This window comes from Mytilus californianus, unplaced genomic scaffold (assembly GCF_021869535.1).
Source record: "Mytilus californianus isolate M0D057914Y unplaced genomic scaffold, xbMytCali1.0.p SCAF_10, whole genome shotgun sequence".
Taxonomy (NCBI): Eukaryota; Metazoa; Mollusca; class Bivalvia; order Mytilida; family Mytilidae; genus Mytilus; species Mytilus californianus.
In genome coordinates, this window is record NW_026262582.1 from 17,280,333 (window position 1) to 17,295,783 (window position 15,451).

A 15,451-nucleotide genomic window follows, 5' to 3' on the forward strand; every position below is an offset into this window, starting at 1 on the left:
CTTTATATGTTGAGCTGTTAAACCACTGTCCAAAGTTAAGGTAGGGTTGAGTGCTCACAAACCTGATTTTTTTATTACATGTATTAGTTTTTATTGATTTTTAACTAGCTGTCAGTAACTGTGAGTACTAACAGATCTTTGTGTCTTTTCGATTAAGGGAAAGGTATAAATTTCCTGCTCAGTCCGGACTGTTTATTTTTTTTGCAGGAAATCTTACGGTATGTCATTTCTTGTCTGGTGAAGAGTTGTCTTATTGACAATCATGCCACATCTTCTTATTTTTATATAACCTTGCCATATTCTGATTGTGCCTGTCCCAAGTTCGGAGCCTGTAGTTTATTCTGACACTAAAATTTAGTGGTTGTTGTTGTTTCATTTCTGTCATATTTATTTTTTTTAATTTGTTTTGTTATAAACTAGGCAATTAGTTCTACAGTTGGGATTATTTCAATTTTTCATCTGAGGGCCTTTTATTATGACTACTTTGACAATAGGGCATGGATTTTCTCATTATTGAAGGCCGTCTCTGGCCTATAATTGCTTTCTTAGAGCCATGATCAATAGTTTTCATATTTAATATACCACATCTTTTTATTTTTATAATAATCATGATAATCATCTTTCAAGGGCAATAATTTTTATAAAAGTGGCCTTATGAGTCTTATCGAGCATCACTGATGAGTGTTTTGTAGACGAAACGTGCGTCTGGCGTAAATACAAAATTTAATCCTGGTATCTATGATGAGTTTACTTACCATTTAGGATTTGTTGACTTCTGAAAATTTTAAATTGCCTATCATTTCTGCTGTTTATAATTTCTCTGTATCTTCTATAGTTCTTGTCCTACACATAAAAAGAGTAAAAATTATTATTTAATGACATCTTGCATCAATAATCATTTTGCTGTTTAATGTAAATATCAATGCGTGTTTAATAAAAAGCTGTACCATGAGTGCTTGATAAGCTTGTTGTCCTTTTAGCTTGGGTTTATGCTTTAAACGAATTTTAATGATCAACTACATTAATCATTATAGAAAAACTGTGAGCACTGCGCAACTAAGACCCCCCCCCCCCCCCCCCCCCCCCCCCCCCGCCCCTAAAAAAAACTACAGGCTCTAAAGAGCCTGTGTCGCTCACCTGACTCTATTTGGGTTTTTGAAATCATATAAAAAAGATAAAAATCATAACACATACTTTAATAATGATTGAGGCCATATTTGGTTTAATATTGTGGTTCTTCGCTGGCGGCCATCTTGGATGATGGATCGGCTACAGAGTAACAACACTTGGTCAACACCTTATAAGGAACATTCATGCTATGTTTGTTTTCATTCCATTCAGTGGTTCTCTAAAAGAAGACATTTGTATGTATTTCCTATAGGGTCCTATCTTAAACTAAGTCCCCCGCTGCCGGCCATCTTGGATCAAGTAACAACTCTTGGTCAGCACCTCATAAGGAACATTCATGCCATGTTTAATTCCATTCCATTCAGTGGTTCTCTAGAAGAAGTTCAAAATGTAAAAAGTTAACAACGGCCACGGACGAAGACAGACGACAAGTGATGAGAAAAGCTCACTTGGCCTTTCGAGCCAGGTGAGCTAAAAAAGGACATGCACACAGTGGTATACATTGAAACAAAACATGAAAATAATTTGGCTCCATTTAGGGATATTGCAAGTGTATATAAGTTTAAGGCCGTGATTTTTGAACAAATACAATTCTAAAACCTTCCAAAGTGTGAAAATGGACAATTTAAAACAATTTTCCAACAACTAAAATTCCATAACTCTGCATCTTATATAAAAATAAATAGGGGATGATACTCCGGCTTGCATATCATATAAAGTTATAAAGGAAGATTACTAAGAACAGTAAAATTTATTCTACTTAAATTTGAACTTGATCTGATTTTGTGGTAAAAAGTATTGCGTTAAAGTTTAATAAAATTTGGTTGAGGCAAACTTAATTTAGAGGACGGAAACGAAAAATTCATCATTTTTTCCATTTGTAAAGGACATATTAACTCTAGAACAGTAAAAGTGACACCACCAAAATTCAAACTGTTTTTTGTGATAATAAGCATTGTGTGCAAATTTCATAACATTTGGTTGAGGCAAACTAAAGTTAAAGTTAGAGAGCGGGAAACCAAAAATTCAGCAATTTTTCCATTTGTAAAGGGACATAACTCTAGAACGGTAACACTGACACCACCACACTTGATCTGAGTATTGTGGTAATAAGCTTTTGTAAAAGTTTTATAACATTTGGTTGAGGCAAACTTAATTAGAAAACAAAAACCAATGACTTTGGGACAGACGGTCAAGGGTTGACCCACTATGGGTCATAAAAATGAAAAGGGAGTTTATGTCAATATATAAAATCAATTCACCAAAGTTTCATAACAATTGGTGAAAGCATTCTTGAGACTATTCAAAGTCCCAATATACAACAAAAACTTAAATCAGAATTTTTTAAAAATTGAAAGGGAAATTATCATGATTATCAGTCAGGGATATAACTCTATAGGGTTATTACAGAAAATAACTTGCATGTGTTATTACAGATACTTTCATGAGTTGTCTACTCTTAAATCCTTAAATTTTCTAAATCTGTTATAACATATGTTTGTTATTTGTAAAATAAATCATAAATATTTAGATTTTTGGTAGGCTCTAGGGAACTCTTGAAACTTTGCGCAGAAACTAAATGCATAGCCTTGATAACTAATTTTTGAATTAAATTAATACATTTTTCATTAACCATGGCAAATCAATGAAAGAGGCTTTTAAGGGATCAACTTAGCTGTAATAACAAGGCTTATGTTGTACTGTTACACCACTGTCCCAGGTTAGGGGAGGGTTGGGATCCCGTTAACATGTTTAACCCCGCCTCATTCTGTATGTATGTGCCTGTCCCAAGTCAGGAGCCTGTAATTCAGTGGTTGTCGTTTGTTTATGTATTATATATTTGTTTTTCGTTCATTTTTCGTACATAAATTAGGCCGTTAGTTTTCTCGTTTGAATGGTTTTACATTGTCATTTCGAGGCCTTTTATAGCTGACTGTGCGGTATGGGCTTTGCTCATTGTTGAAGGCCGTACGGTGACCTATAGTTGTTAATTTCTGTGTCATTTGGTCTCTTGTGGGGAGTTGTCTCATTGGCAATCATACCACATCTTCTTTTTTAAAATTAGTTATTAAAGGCATTTAACTTGTTATATAAGACACTTGGGAATTACTGGGAAGCTTGCGCAGAACCTCATTACATGCTCTGATCATTATTTCTTACAATAAATTAAAATACATTGTAATTAAGCATGATGAATGTCTGAGCAAATGCTTAGGAATGATGTAGAGGGGCTGTAATAACACCCGTTAGTTATTATAGGCATATTTTTTTCAGTAATAACATAGGTGTACTATGAATGATTGGCAAGCTATGAACTGTTATATCTTTCTATAGTTAAGTATACATGAAGACAATAGTAATATCAATAGAACCTGTGTACATTTTAAGAAATCTAATGATGTATATTGTCCCTTTGAAACATGTAACATGCATATGTTATCACAGTTCTTTGATTTTTTAGTCCACAATAACAAATGTATGTTATTTTTCTGTAATAACCCTATACATGCTATAGAGTTATATCCTTGACTGATTATGTTAATTGGCAATATTAGTAAATGCATGCAATAATTTCTGAAATTTACAGTATATCGGCTTTTAACCCCACCATATGTTTGCACCTGTCCCAAGTCAGGAGCCTGTGGCATTTGTCAGTTTTGTATGATTTTTAATTTTAGTTTCTTTTATATATTTCGGAGTTTAGTATGACGTCCATTATCACTGAACTAGTATACATTTTTGTTTAGGAGCCAGCTGAAGCACGCCTCAGGTTGTGGGATTTTCTCGCTGCATTGAAAGTCACATTGGTGATCTTCGACTGTTATCTTCTCTTTGGGCGGGTTGTTGTCTCTCTGACACATTCCCCATTTCTATTTTTAATTTTATTTTAAATTCTATTATAAATGTTAGGCTTCTTGTTTTTTTTGTTTTACATTTGTCATTTCGAGGCCTTTTATTATATTTACAGCTTTCTATATGCATAGGTGCTTCAGGACAGGATCCTGTTTTGACCCCCCACCATAGTCCCTCCCCCTTCTTATCCTAAATCTTAGATTTTTCAATATATATCACTTATTTGTACCATATATATACTAATATACCATATTTTTACTCTTAATATGCATGTTTACTATCAATGTGAATCTCGACTCGAGGACTGTCCTCAAGCACCTATGTCTATATGGTGTGAATTTTGCTCATTGTTGATGGTCGTACTGTTATCTATAGCTCAGCGAAGCAACATCACAACTGTTTCCAAGTTTGTGAAGTCAGAGGACTATATTCATCTTTTCGACTTTCTGATCATTTGATGATTTTTCATGAATATGTGCCATTCCAATATGAAATAGCTATATCATATTAAAAAAAACTTTCAACTAGGATACTCATTTGGGGAACTAATGATTTGTTGGGTTTTCCCTAGTCCAAATAATTATGACGTCTGGCAAGGCTATTTTAATTTTTTTTCTGGGACGCCTAAATAGCCTTGCAAGACGTCATTTTCCCCACCATCGACATCGTCCTGTGGAAGAAACGAGTTTGGCGCATTAACAAAAAGATCATGTCCGTAGTGACAAGTTAGTGTGCGTGCTTACCAATATTTGAATTTTATGAGCCTTCTTTTCGAATATTTTCTTCATTTTTTGGTACAAATTATACTGATGTCGAGTGCTGTTGTTGTGCTGTTTATTTTTTACAAAAGCGATCAAGTAATGCAGGGGAAGGACACTTACTTAAAAGACCAAAATGAGCCGCAACTAATAGGTACATAAATATTTTACTATGCAGTCAGTATCCCGATATACATGTATATACTCTTAGACTCATTTCACAGCGTACAAGTGAAAATACTCGTTAGTCATGAACATTTTAGATCACTTTAATTTTAGATTTTATAACTTAAATTACGAAAGATGATAATTTGTCAAATGAGCCCCTGTAACCAGGTGCTGCATTTTTTAGCACGCGTCAAAAACAGTTAAAAATGCCGGGATCTGACAGAACTTTCAAGAGCTATTTCTGTTACTGTGAGTTTATTATATATTTATCACAAAAAGCTAATGCTAATTTCGTTTCTTTTAGTATGAAGCCCCCCCCCCCTCCAAAAAAAAAAAAAAAAACCCTCCTCCAGCTTATCTGATTAATTCACGATCACTCTGAGTAAAGAAAGTAAGTCACATTTGCTTATATCAGGTATTTTAAATTCTGGTTGATAGGTGTCTCATCACCAATCATACTACATCTCCTTATTTTTTTTTTTTTACAATAAAGCTATATTTAGATGCGGTATAGTGATGAATGTGTAAACATGCAGCATTCTTGTAAATAATTGTTAAAATACAGCACAAAAGATGCATGATATATCAAACTCGAGTCAACGCCATGTCAAAAACTAAAAACAACAACAACAAAAAACCCCGACCAAATGACAAATAGTCTATAAAAACAAACTATAGCATACCAAAATATATAAGTTGTAGAGACTTGCATGCAACTAGGCCTATATATACAGTAGCTCTATGTTCTTATAGATCTCATAACATTACGATTAAAGTCAGATTATGTGTGTGGAAGTTTATTAGAAAATTCAACGAGACACGTCCTAATCAGGTAAAATCCAAAATAACAATTTACAAATCCAGATCTACTGCCTGTTGTATATTACTTACATGATTGTATATTGACGAACGAATAGAAATGTTTGGTACGGGATGGCGGCTTCGAAGCGGAGACAAAAAGACCAAGATAGATGAAAGTGTAGAATTTTGTTGTTGAGAATTTTTTTTTTAAAGAACTAGATTCGTATCTCAGAATTTGAATATAGCATCTCGTTTTTTTTAGATAAATTGTTAGCTATTACTGGCTATAATAATTACCCCCTTATAAATATTCGCAAAACATGAAGTTAATGATCAATGAATATGAAAACACTTAATAAAGTATAAATATTGGTAAACGGACAGCAAGTCATAGGACTATTATAGTTCGAATAAATTAGTTTACAATAACTGTTGAAAGGTTATGAGAGAAAAATCTGGATGAATTTATTTTTTTAGAATGATTTATTTTACAGTAAAGGCTTCATATTTTTAATCAGTTATTTGTAAAAGAAAGGTGACATGTTTAACACCATGGATCCAGTAAATTAACAAACTACTATGATGGATTTTTCTTTACAATCATTGATCATTATTAATATTTAAGAATAACTTTTGTTAACAAATTCGTTTTAATAAATAATGGTTCAAGAAAAAAAAAAACTTTTTGAAAATTAGTCTGTTAGTTTCCAAAGAAAAAAATATCTTAAAAACTGAACTGCATGTGAGTTTTCAATCGTTACGTTTTGTTATACTTTTTTAGTGTTAATCTCAGCAAAGACAAATTTGGTGATAAAAATCGATTTGTTGGTCTTTCGTAAAATAAAAAAAAAAAACATACGCCATAATGTAATCTTATAAAAAAAAGGGGGGGGGGGGCGATTGGAAGAAATTCAATATTGATCCTTCAAGGGACAAGAGAACGTGGGAATTCATTCCCTACTGTAAAATATTGAGTTTTTGGTTGATTAATGTCGGGTGTGTCTGACGTACCGAATAATATATGATAGGTACATGTAGGTCTTGTAATTGAGACCGCCCGTGATACAGTCGGAAAATTTCGACTGCCTATGAAAAAGGAGGGACAGAAAATTGGCCTTATACCAGGCTACTTACAGTCCACTCGAAGAGTTGTTGCAAGAATTCAACGTCCCCATTCGGACGTGGCTGAGCACAGCCCACTGGACGTTCCATTTTCATTACTGCTAAGGTTTTCACATGATTGCCGGTCAGAAGAAGACCTGAAACGACGCTATTTCTATAGTTACTCTAGTTCGCTAACGAATTCGCTTCTTGTTCCATTGAATATAAAGGAAAGAGTTATCTAATATATATATATATATTTTTTTTTCTTGAACTACTATAAATAAAGTAGTTCATTTTAAAATGTATTGTTTAAAGGTTAAGAAAACAATAAGTTAAAGTGGCTGGTACATACATGAAGCTTCATGGCTAATACCAAAAAGGTATAGCCAATTTCCAGTCAGTTATTTTTTTTATTTTTGGTTCACATGTTCAAATTTAATAAATTGATGAATTTAATAATTTATTGATATCCTAAATCCTTGTTAATATATTTACTTCGGTAGAAAAGAAAGTTAATCTTCTCATCTGCACTTTAATCTGTATATCTATTACCTATTTGGGGATTGAAAAAAATATCTTTAAAAAATGCGGTTTCGAGCCTATTTCTTCATTTTAATTTGTTTACACGTTCAGCAATAACTGATACAAATATGATATATTACCAATGATAAGGCCATATATTTGAAGCTGTTCACAAAATTTTGTACATTATAGGTACGTGTATCAGATCGGACATTTTTTTTTAATTGTTCTATATAAATAATCTTACTATAAGTTATCTCAGGTCTAAACAAAATGTTGCTATGAGTGTTCTAATGAGTTTTGTTTGATAATTTTTTGTTTAATTCAGTTAAAAGTTTGGTTTATTTTTACACGAGAAGGTCTGCTAAAAAGTTTATGATGATCTCTTTTTTTTCAGCGGATACTAGGTGGACTTTCCTCTGTTCCGATGAAGGCAGTGCACGTCTTTCATTTAAAAGATTAAATCGTAGTTTTGCAACAGACGGCGGCACATCGGGCATTGACTTACCATTTTATAATTTGTAACAATTATGATTTACCATATATTTATGAGTTATAACAAAATTATTTTTTGTACATCTTTATTAAGATGGTCGAGATTTGAGAATGATATGAAAATAATAAAATATATATTACAAAAAAAAAGTTTATCTCAGGTCTAGTTATCTAGTATGAAATATATCCACTGGAAATAAGCCCTTTAAAACACAAATCTCCGTTTACTCATTGCGAAGTTTATTTGCTAGTGTTTTTTAATGATTTTATTATATTATCTTTTTTGTGAAATTTTTGAGTGGTTGAACATGAAATGGACACCGGTGCTACAAAGAAAATTTGTTTAATGTCATCTGTTGCAATATATACTAAGTATTACACGTGGACAGGATGTTCCTCAGAAAATTAAGGTATTCAAAATAAGTTATACACACCCCAAGGGTACAGGCCACGGTTATATGGAAAATTATTGGGTCGCCAGTAAACTCGTAATCAGCCATGCAACTAATCAGTTGACTGACCATGCCACTACAATTTAAAAAGTTTGTCGTTAGATCAAAATGAAATATTTATTTTAATTTAAAATTGAAGAACTAAAAGGATTTATCGTAATTATGAAGGGAAATAATTCAACAAAATCGGATTATTTCCCAAAAGATTATATTTAAAAAAAAAATTTCCGGGGAAAATAGAAAACTGTATATATAAAGGGTCCCATCAAGGATTTTATAGAAATCCTTGGTCTCATGAAATGGATCTCACACAGACATGCATAATTAAAATTTATACATTTATTGATTCTATGATTTCTTGAGAAATCAGGAGCGAAATATAACAAATATTTAGTTTTGATATTAAATTAAATTTACCTTTCCTCGCTATAATTCATTTGACATAACATTGAGGGATTTAAGGGTTTGTCCGTACAACGTGTTTGTCATTAGTATTTCACATGACTTATTGGTTTCACGCTTCGCCTTGGAGCTCATTATTCAGACTGTTTCAGACAAGATGATGAAAATAACGTGCAAGGCACTTTTTTCGATTATCGTGAAGTGCACTCTCCCCCTCTTCAAGAAGAATGCAGGACAGAAAGTCACAGGACAAAAAGTCACGGACAAAAAGTCACAGGACAAAAAGTCACAATTCAGTTTTGAGATTATTTTTCTCTGAACAAGAAAACACTAATTTTAAAAATAAATTTTTGATTTTTTCTTGAACTATAATATATGAAGCAACATTGTAATAAAATTTATTCAATAAATATCAATGATGATCAAATAATTGTTATGATAACAAAATGTCAAAGTGGTTTGGCACTTAAATGGCTGCATGGTTCCAAAAAATATATCATTTGCATGATTAAAATTTAATAATTTTTCATTTATCAAGGCTTATGAACAATTTCCTAAACTTAAAAATGAATAAATGTAAAAAAAAGAAATTATTTGAAGATCTTTCTCTTATATATTCAAACAATTGTCAACAAATTATTTGTGACTTTTTGTCCTATGACTTTTTGTCCTATCCAATTTGTGACTTTATGTCCTCTGACTTTTTGTCCTGTGACTTTCTGTCCGTTTACCTTCAAGAATTGTATATTTATAAATCCTCGTCCTTTTTAAAATTACCACACTCTTTGTGATTACCGTTATGCTATTATGCTAACAGTAACCCGGGACTTGATTTACATGTAATATCAGGGGCGATTCCAGCCAGGATAAAGGGGGTCCAAATATATGTCTCCATTAAATGCATTGATCGTTCACCAAAAGAGGAGTCAAACCCCCGGATCCCATCCTCCTTCGATCCGCCACTGATTGTGAATATAAATATAATTGTTACTTATTAGTCATAGACTAGTACTAGCTCCGAGCACCTGTTTTGGGATATATACAGCTAATTAACCGTAAATAACTGCGAGATAATGAATAACAAGTTGATTCTCTGCTAATTAATGTAACCTGCAATTCACCCTGATTCATTTGTGAGACCACCGACACTAATAATGAGGGGATGGAAAGGGGGGTACCTTTCTCCTTTCTCCCGTCCCTCGTCTCCTTTCTCCCGCCCCCTCTCTCCTTTCTCCCGCCCCCTTCCTCCCTGTCTCCCAATACCCTTTCCACCTACTCAATAATATTACCTCAAAGCTAGCAGGTTAGAGGTTCTCCGTTACTGGGAACTTCATATCGGATCCGATCAATTTATTGGTTCCTTTCCCCCTGGTATTAATGATCCATTTGCAGTGACGATGACAATCATAGGTATACTCATTACTGTTGATTTTGCATGATAACATACATGTTATGTCAACTCACTTCTACTTCCTACGGCGTCAGAGAGAGAAAAAAAAAGCCTTGCAATGCGTCATTATTATTTGGACTACTTCCATATCACTTTAAAAAAAACAAACAATAATTTATTTCACTGACTGAGATTGGGCTGACGAGACATTTCAGCATGTGAAATCTTAACTGTTATTCCAAGTACATAGTTATCATCCATTGATTTTCATTTTTTACAAAAAGATTCCTTAGTGTGGACCATGTATTACTTCAAAATTTATTTATTTATATTTTTTATGCATAAAAAGTAAACTTAATTGTACAATGAAGTAGGGGGATGAAATTATTTTATTTTAGTTTGAGAATCACTCATACTTCTTGTATGATGTCACCTTAGCCTACAAATTACCAAAAAGAAACACATTTTTATTTCCTCTAGCTTATGCATTGTTATGTGTATGCCTTTTCATATACATGTAAAAATGTGTTACTGCCTATATTGACCTTAAATGTTATTCAGTCTTGCATGGCCTAATGGGACCTTGTTCTACTCATGTGGTATGCTATAAGCAGATAAGTAACTTTCTTTCCTTTTGAAATACAAATATCTTTATAAGTATACATGAAGAATTTTTATATTAGCCTCCTCCCCTCCCCCTTAATTTGAAATCTTTATTTTCAGGCATAGTCTCATATAAATTCGACTTTTGAAGAATTGAAATAAATCTGAGACAGCAAATGAGTATTCAGCTGCTTTACATTAAAATACATCATGTACATACATGTGACATACACAATATTATATAAATAGTTATAAAGACATTTTAAAAGCAGTTTTTTGCAATATTTAAATTATGTAGGCCCAAATCTTGATAGTTAAATGTTAAACATTAAACGGCAAAAAATTAACACCCAAAGTTCAAATATAAGAATGAACTTATAGTCTTTAATGTATATATGCTATTGCCACGAAACTAGGTAAACTCTTATAATTCCCTAATCTTAGTTCATGCCAAGTTTGATTAAAATTAGTATTTCTACTGACTACATGCTCTATTAGGTCTATAGTGTGGATAGTGTATAACTTGCAAAGGGGGACGAAAGATACCAGAGGGACAGTCAAACTCATAGATCGAAAACAAACTGACAACGTCATGGCCAAAAATAAAAAGACAAACAGACAAATAATAGTACAGATGACACAACATAGAAAACTAAAGACTAAGCAACACGAACCCCACCAAAAACTGGGGGTGATCTCAGGTGCTCCGGAAGGGTAAGCAGATCCTGCTCCACATGTGGCACCCGTCTTGTTGCTTATGTTATTACAAATCCGGTAAATAGTCTAATTCGGTAAGTCACATTCGTGAAAAGGGAAGGGTATTGTAGTTACGACATAAGGAACATATCCGATATCATCTGTGGAACGGTTATTCCATAACGGTCAACCAACTCGTGATGGCGTCCGTAAAATTTACGAAGGGATGACTTCAACTTCACCATTTGGAACTCTTGGTTTAATAGCTTCCTTGTGAGCAGCAATCCTCTATCAAGGAAATCATGATAGGAAACACAAGCCCGGGAATATCGTATCAATTGGGAGATATATACTCCGTATGCAGGCGCTGCTGGAATGTTGCTACATAAAAATGGAAAGTTCACAATTGGGAAGCTGAAATTATCTCTTTTGTCGTAAAGTTTTGCAAATAGCAAATTATTTTCATACTCCTTCAAAATTACATTGGAAAAAATGTGGCATTTTTTTTAGGTTAAGGATGTTCGCTCCTCTTGATTTTGAATTTTTACCAGATATTCGGAATCCTCTGGTTTTATCCATGCAGTGCCATTAAAAAATTTTGCCCGCAAATCCCTACTTTTCTCTTCATATTTTTATTATATAGTTTAAAAAGCCATATTTGAAAATCTTATAAAATCCTTGTTATTTTTCCATAGCTTTAGAAAGAAAAAGGTGCCAGTGTTAAGTGTATGAAAAGTCTAGAGAGAATCACTTCCCGCCAAATTTTTAATGGCTTATATCTTAAAAACAAGCACACGGACCCTTCATTTTTCTGTTTTTTTAGTTCCTTTATTCATATACTTTCAATTTATAACAGTCTTTTAAAAAGCTTGTTATTTTGAAACAGAGTAGCGAACATCCTTAAGTAGTGATTTGGTAATGTATAGTTTGAAAAGGTCAAATATTAGTATGTCTGAAGTTGTCAATCTAAATTATAGACCCTGTAAACATAAAATTGTCAGTTTTTGGCTTATATCTCTAACACTAAAGCATTTAGAGCAAATCTTATGTGAGGTAAAATTGTTCATTATTTCAAGTTCTATCAGTCATTAAATTTTCAGATGAATCTAACAATCCATTGTTGGGTTGCTGCCACTAGATTGGTAATTTTAAGGAAATTTTGCAGTATTTATAGGACCGCAAAAAATTTTTTCGGTCAAAATATTGGTTTGACGTTGGCGTCGTCGTCGTCGTCCAAAGACACATTGGTTTTCGCACTTTAGTTTAAGTAAATGGATCTCTATGAAATTTTACCTTAAGGTTCAATTCCACAAAAGGAAGGTTGGGATTGATTTTGGGAGTTATGGTACCAACCGTTAAGGAATAAGGGGCCAAAAATAAGCATTTTTGTAACTTCCAGACATAACTTGTGTGTTAGTGTATGGATCACTCTGACATTGTACCACAAGGTTCCATATCACAAAGGGAATGCTGGGATTGATTTTGGGGGTAATTGCCTCAAAATTTTAGGAATTGGGGGCTAAAAAAGGGGCAAAAAACAAGCATTTTTCTAGTTTCATGACAATAACTTGTGTGTAAGTGTATGGATCTTTCTGAAATTGTACTACAAGGTTCCATATCACAAAGGGAAAGCTGGAATTGATTTTGGGGGTAATTGCCCACAATGTTTAGGAAAAAGGGGCCAAAAATAAGCATTTTTCTAGTTTCCAGACAATAACTTGTGTTCAAGTGTATGGATCTCTCTAAGATTGTACAGCAAGGTACCATACCACATAGGGAAGGCTGGGATTGAGTTTGGGGGTGATGAATCATAAGGGGTTCAAAACAATTTGGGGGGGGATTTTTTTTCCTTTTTTTCCTTTTGTTTTCTTTAAAATTTAGTTATTTCTAAATGATTTATATATAAAAGCAAACAATAATGATATGGTTTGAATAGGTAAATTAGAAATTTTTAAGTTCTTAGATCCCATTCATTTTGTGAGCCTCTTGTTTTAATTGCTTCTGTAAGTAATATATTAATTTGAAATTTTGACGACAGACACATACAGATTATACCGTTAACAATATTTCAGAGTTTAATGTTGTCAAGCACACACATCATAGAAGAATAGTTAATCACGTCATTGTTGTCCATTGAAAAATTAGTATGAACACGATGAAAAAGTACGGGAATGTTTGTTTGTTAAACTATTGACCGTGGTTATGTCTTTGAAACTGTTGACTGGCAAATAGTCTGTGAAATGAAATAGCACAAATATTTCATTCCTTTTTTATATATCATGGTATATAGAAAAACACATACTGATGTACAATAATAGTTATAGTCATTAAATTATAGTTTTTACCTTTTTTGAGTTTAGGGCAAGAAATATAGAAGATAAAGAAAAATATAAACAATTACAACTGTACAGTAGAAATGATCGGCAAAACAACATAAACAGAAGACAACAAGGCCTAAATGGTAAGACCACTTCTATATTATAAAAGTGATTGCCTTTGAATGATGACTATTATAAAAATAAGAAGATGTGGTATGTGAGTTATCTATCCACCAGAGTTCAAAGAAGTGGATGCAAGCAATTAAAAACCAATGACGGCCTTCGATAAAGAGAAAACCCATACCTGAAAAGATTTAAACAATCCAAATTAGTTCAAAGCCAATAACAATTAATAAAAAAATCATGTCTGTGAGCACTCCACCTAACCATAATCTAGGACAGTGGTTCAAATAGCACATCATATGAACAAACTGTAAAAACTGTTGCAAGTGGCTCAACTCATTATCACTGCAAGGCATTAAGTCGTGGACACAAAGCACTGAAAACAGAACTCATAATCATGATTAGTAAGAATATCAAATTTAAGTTTCTCAAAATGTTCATATTAAACATGATAAAATAAGCTTATTTCATATTGCTGTTTTTTTCTCAATTTATTTTTTTGTGTACGGTATTTATAGGTGAGACTTCTTGGTTTTCATGATCATCAACAGGTCAATACAGAAGAGGAAACTTAAGGTTAATAGTTTTCTACATTGTGTGCTAATTGGATAAATGTGAAATGAAATGTGTGCTTACCTGGAAAAAGAAAATAGGAAATTTCTACAAAATGGCTGTAAACAAAATGGAGTACAATCATAGATGCACAAGAACACAATTGTGTAATTGCAACAACCTACATATTCACTGAAGGATTATGGAGAAATGTAGAAAAAATAGTATTTTGTTGTCGAAATAAACACCTGCTTTATCCATTCATGTACATAGCTCTGTCATATCAAATATACAGAGGAAGACGTTTGAAGAACAAATTGCAAAAATGTATTCTTTACCAATTGAAGGAAGATGTCTGGTGGATGTAATTATTTATTCACTGAACTGTTATGTAGGGGATTGAATAATTGTACGCAGTAGCCTAAATAGAAGAAAAGTTAAATTAACATGAAAAGTGGTTATTTATTTAATCTGCAAATATGAGCACAATATTAATAACATCACAATTAGTATGATATTCATAGCGTTTTGCTTGTGATTGTATTGTCTCAGACAGCTAGCCTATTGTTTTTGTATGTCATGTTACTCATCAGTGAACATTTTATTAAAGTTTTAATTATCTTTTGTATCAATTATTCAGTCTCAGAAAAATTATATTCATACTGTTTTTACTGTTTTGAAATTTTCATTGAGGAAAATTGAATAACAGAAATTTCCATAGAGGAAATTTGGAGAACAATGTTTTCCTTAGAGGAAATTTGTGGTCTTGAATTTTCCCTCAAGGAAAAGTGTCTGTCAAAAATTTCCTCACAGGAAATAGCTGTTGACAAAATTTCCTCACAGGAAAAAGTATTTCCTCAAAGGAAAATTTGAAGCCGCAAATTTCCTCACAGGAAAAAGTATTTCCTCAGAGGAAAATTTGAAGCCTCAAATTTCCTCGGAGGAAATAGAATTTCCTCAAAGGAAAATTTGAAGCTGCAAATTTCCTCACAGGAAATAGAATTTCCTCAAAGGAAATATTAATGCAGCAAATTCCCTAAGGGAAATCTTTTTCCTTTGAGGAAAATACAATTTCCCTTGAGGAAA

At 32.8% G+C, this 15,451-nt stretch overlaps 1 long non-coding RNA gene across 2 annotated transcripts; it reads left to right on the forward strand.

Annotated features, from left to right (window-relative positions):
* Positions 1 to 9,586: 9,586 nt before the first annotated feature.
* LOC127717721 (uncharacterized) lies at positions 9,587 to 14,986 on the forward strand. 2 transcript variants are annotated; one of them, XR_007989311.1, is made up of 3 exons: positions 9,587 to 10,093; positions 13,728 to 13,833; positions 14,332 to 14,986. It is a non-coding gene; the product is annotated as an uncharacterized LOC127717721 (long non-coding RNA). The 2 variants fall into 2 exon arrangements; XR_007989310.1 differs by lacking the exon at positions 9,587 to 10,093 and having other exon boundaries at positions 13,212 to 13,833.
* The last annotated feature ends 465 nt before the right edge of the window (positions 14,987 to 15,451 follow it).